The sequence below is a fragment of the Dendrobates tinctorius genome, unplaced genomic scaffold, assembly GCF_039654945.1.
Source record: "Dendrobates tinctorius isolate UK_male_01 unplaced genomic scaffold, ASM3965494v1 ptg000165l, whole genome shotgun sequence".
Classification (NCBI taxonomy): Eukaryota; Metazoa; Chordata; class Amphibia; order Anura; family Dendrobatidae; genus Dendrobates; species Dendrobates tinctorius.
The window spans coordinates 33,065,251-33,070,263 of record NW_027361832.1 but is presented as its reverse complement, the minus strand read 5'-3'; the positions used below and the strand labels follow the sequence as shown (position 1 = coordinate 33,070,263).

Sequence of the window (5,013 nt, the reverse complement as noted above, 5' to 3'; positions counted from 1 at the left end):
CAATCAATAATTTTAATTTCAGAATCGCCTTTTGATCTTACATTTCATGTTTGTTTGCTGCAAATGATCAGCAGAACAAAGCTGATAATTTATGCAGGAAGGAGAAATTTCTCCGTGGAGCTGGATGAGTGTTCTAACCATCAAGAGAAGCCTGCAGACTTAGTTTGACACAGGTCTAATTAGCATGCAGATATGTGTCGCCTCATTGGCAATTCAAATTGCTTTTTTATAATGTACCTCAAATTGTGCTACTCAAACATTGTATTTGATTTCCAAAGCCCCCCTGGGCATGCCATAATATCTCCCTTCATCCTCGGTATGAAGCATTTATTGAACAGTCTGTTTTGGCTGTTTTTCTCTTTTTGTGAGCGCATGTTTTTAAAACAGCCAAACAATGTAACCCGGGGATCTGCTTTTGTCTACCGAGACAGCAACCAGTTGTTCTATGGTGTTGTACATGCCACATTAAATATGGTAGCGGTGACATGCTGCCTTGCAAATCTATGCTCACTCTGTGGCTGATCGAGAGAGGTCTTAGTGCCACTCATAGCAAAGGGGGAGGACGTCTACTCAGCATGCATTAATATGCGGCACATAGCAACGTGTCTGAATGCCAGTCCTCAATTCTTCATTACGCAAAATGGCTGGATTGCTGTGATTGTTTTCATCTTCATATCTTCATAGACACCCTCACAAGACACGGCGCTGCTATAGTGCTATCAGCATGGTGACTTATGTAGCTGAAATTGTCTGGGGCATGACGCATAAGGGGATTCCTGCCAACATCAAGGCCTTTTTTCATTTTTTTTTTAAAGCCATACAGCAACAAGTGGTAAAATCAATGATGTACAGTTATTCAGCAACGTAATTCATTTTACTGACTTTGGCTTGTGGCCAGAGCCGCCATCTGTCTCTCGCTCTGCTTTCTCTCTCTTGCTGGAAAAATTGTCCTACATTTCGCAATGATACGTGCTTGCCATCCTTACTGCAGAGAAAAGGTGAAGTACCGATCCCCCCCATTTCCATTGTGGGGTTCAGGAAATTTTGGTGGCATTCCAGATTCTCCATTTCCAACTTGCCACTGGTCAGGACTGGGAAAACGAAGAAACAATAGACGAATTGCAAAGAGGACAGTATGTATGTAAGCTATTTCTTCTGCCTAAGCTTTTCTTTTTTTTGTTTAAAGCATTAAGATGGATCTGTCTCACAAGGGAACATTTCCTGTTTCATTAGAGTATCTTCGTTTTCTTTATCGGAGGCTGGCACCATACACCACTGCACAGCTCATGAAGTGTCTGCTGTTGGAGACTAGTCTATCCTTGCCACCAAGAAACCTTCTGCGATGGAAGCAGGGTGCCTTACTTTCGAATCCTATGTGTGCTCGCTGTTTGAAGCTGCAGAAAAGTGAATAATCAATTAAGTATTGATTTCTTGTACGATTTGGTAAATTTCAAAGGCAAGACAAAGAGGATGGCTTAAAGGAAAGCACTGCAGGGACTTGGCGTAAATTAAACAACTAAGAGCAGTGCTGAATAAAATAACACCTCAAATGAATATTTCCCTGGAAGAATTAGTACCAGCTATTGGAAGACAATGGTGGATTTAATCAAAACGGCAAGCACCCGAGCATCCTAACGTACGAGACTGGGAATGGAGCTAATTATAACCGCAGAATTTAATGGAGTTAATTTGACTGAACGGATGCAAATGTGCTTTATTTATGGATGACAAAACAAGCCTACAGCATCGACTTTGGAATTAACGCATATGCTTAACATCAAAAATCCTTTAGATATTGAACCAACAGTACATTATTTTTTCTTGAACAGGTATTTAAATCTGCGGAGTGCGAGAAGGCTGCATGATAAAGATGTATGTTTTAGTCATGTTTTATATGCAAGGAGCGTCCGTTTGATTTTTTTAGCTATGCATTCTTTGTAATCCTTGTGTTTTAGTTTTTTACCTTTTATAATAAACATATGTATTTTTACCGTGCTTCTTTTTTTTCTCCTACCGTACTTTGCTGTGCATTATACGCAATTTCATTTCCCAGAGAGTATTTCAGCAGAGAGAATTATACCAAAGAATGAAAATTAGAAGGTGATTTTTTTTTTTTTTCATTTATATGCAATGTTGGTAGAGATCTGAATGAATGGTGTCTTCTAGTCGATGAGGTCTGTAATTATGAAAGAATTTTGAAACGTGGAGAGAAATAGGACACTTTCTGGATGATGGGCACAATATGGTATAATGATTGGGAAAAAAAAGACTGTTCTGGCTCTAATTATAATGTCTTGACTGCTTAACTCCTTCATTTTCAGCGCTGGTAATCTGGATAAGCAAATGTGCAAATGTTACTGTCACTGTGCCTAGGCTAAAGTTGATGCATTTCTACACTGTGCAAATGCCATAATGTTGCATTTTAGTGCTCTTCTTCATCTTCTTCATCTCCATCCTCATCTCATTTTCTGCTCTCTTTCTCCTTTCCTGATTTCTTACTGTCTTGATAGCTGTGCTCCTGAAGCCTATCACAGGGACCTAGCTGCATTAAGCTGAAACACAAAGACATTGTAGGAATAATGAATCCTCATTTGCATCGACATTTGTATTCACATTTGCCAGGCTATAAACTTGACAGATCAAGCAGCATATTAAATAGATATTCCCATAGTAAATTGTGGCTCGCTCAAATGTTCAGCCTTGTTGTGTTTCAGGAAAGTACCAGGACTGTACATATTGTATTGGCTCATTTTGTTTGCAGTATATGATGTCAGTCTGGGTCACAATAAGACTTCCAAACACCGGTGAGAATTTTACAGCACGCCAGGACATGTGACTAAGGAAAATTTTTTGCTGTCGAGGAACTGCTGTCAGTGACTCGCAGCGCTCTGGAGGAAACACTAGAGGGGAACTGTGGACAGTTTGCACTTCATATACTTCCAACACTTCCTACTGCATCCAGTTAATGTTGGAACTGTGGGAAAACAAACTAAATCATGGGCAAAGTGAGAAATTGATGATTATACTTGGTTTTGCACCCTACCTACACTGCATGCCAGGTATAAAATAGCAGGTGCTTCCACTTGTGAAAAAGTACAATGTTTATAAATGGAATAAATACGACTGATGCCCTTTGGTTAAACATATATCATATAATAACCAGTGTGTGTTAGAGACTTCTATATACCTGCACTCAATATTATGAGCAGCTAGTGGGTTCAGAGCTACAATGATGAAATAGGAAGAGTACCATAATCAGCCTTCAGGTCATTTTTAAGGGATGGGTTAATAAATTGAATTATACTATGTTACAACATTCTTTCCAGTATATAGTTTGGTATCTGGAAATAATCATTGAAACATGAATGGCAATTATCCTAGAGCGCAAGATGCATTGCACAGTTAGGAATCTATAATATTGAAAAAAAGGATTTTATTGGTGGTTTTGAATCATATAGCGTGCATATAGGTGATAGATAGATGGAAAGAGACTTAATATTCATGCACAAATAGCTGCTTGAGAAAAATGAATATAATTATTTACCATAGAGATTACATTGATAGATTAATATGTAGTTCATGTAGTTAGATAGATAGACTGACATATAGATTAAATGATAGATTGATAGACAGAAATAGATAGATCGATAGATAGAAAAAATTGGAGGCAGCGCACCAACTTGTAACTGTGAAAAAGGTGCTCCTTAATAGCCCATAATCACAACCTTTCGATTCTAACGTCTCATTTTTTAACTGAAATGTCGCCATTATGGGCTATTAAATAGGATTTTTTTCACCTTTACAAGTTGGTGTGTTGCCTCCAATTTTTTCTATTGTATTAAAGTTTTTGCATTTGCCAGGAGACTCAGCACCCAGATCTATTGCTGGTGCTGCTTTTGCTTTTCTGTTGTAGATAGATGAAAAAAAATGAAACAGCAGCAAAATAAAGTGTCTGGGCACCAAGCAGTGACCAAACCTTCCAAATATAAAAAATAAATGGAGGCTCTACACTACAAAGTCAAAATGCAAGTTAGGTTTTATAAGTCCATGTGACACAAGGGCTAATAAAATCTAACTAATCTTGTACTTTATCTTTTTGGTGTGCTGCCTCCATTTTTGTTAGATTGATAGATGCACAGAAGCCTAGGAGGTAAGGGGGCCCATTTTCATCTCCAAATCAAGAGGAATTGTTCATTATATTGATCTATTGGATTGCAAAGTGCCCATATTTTTGTTCTTGCAAATGGGCCTTCTTCTGCGTGTGTCCACCAGTGGATAGGTTGATCATAGATTGGCTGGCACATTGAAGTGCCTAGTCCTACATAAAGACCATGCTTTACATGCTCTGTACAGAATTTTGGTTAATGTTCAAAGGTTTACGCCATCAATAATATAATTTCTGATGAATACTAGCAATTTCATTGACTATGTTCTTGCTTGAAGCTCAGCTCTATGTGATTTAGCTTTACATAATATGTGAACTGCTAATAGAATCATAGAATCATAGAATCATAGAATCGTAGAGTTGGAAGGGACCTCCTGGGCCATCTGGTCCAACCCCCTGCTCAAAGCAGGATTCGCTAAATCATCCCAGTCAGATGTCTGTCCAGCCTCTGTTTGAAGACTTCCATTGAAGGAGAACTCACTACTTCTCATGGCAGCTTGTTCCACTCATTGATCACTCTAACTGTCAAAAAGTTTTTTCTAATATCTAATCTGTGTCTCCTCCCATTCAGTTTCATCCCATTGCTTCTAGTCTTTCCATGTGCAAATGAGAATAAAGATGATCCTTCTACAATGTGACAGCCCTTTAGATATTTGTAGACAGCTATTAAGTCTCCTCTCAGTCTTCTCTTTTGCAAACTAAACAATCCCAAATCCTGCAACCTTTCCCCATAAGACAGGGTTTGCAGACCGGTCACCATTCTGGTTGCTCTTTTCTGAACTTGCTCCAGTTTGTTGATGTCTTTTTTAAAATGTGGTGCCCAAAACTGGACACAATATTTCAGATGA

At 38.5% G+C, this 5,013-nt stretch overlaps 1 long non-coding RNA gene across 1 annotated transcript; it reads left to right on the top strand.

The window, feature by feature from the left end:
* The first annotated feature begins 318 nt into the window (after positions 1 to 318).
* On the top strand, positions 319 to 1,990 carry LOC141053078 (uncharacterized). Its single transcript, XR_012220962.1, has 2 exons — positions 319 to 1,141; positions 1,234 to 1,990. It is a non-coding gene; the product is annotated as an uncharacterized lncRNA (long non-coding RNA).
* Positions 1,991 to 5,013: the final 3,023 nt, after the last annotated feature.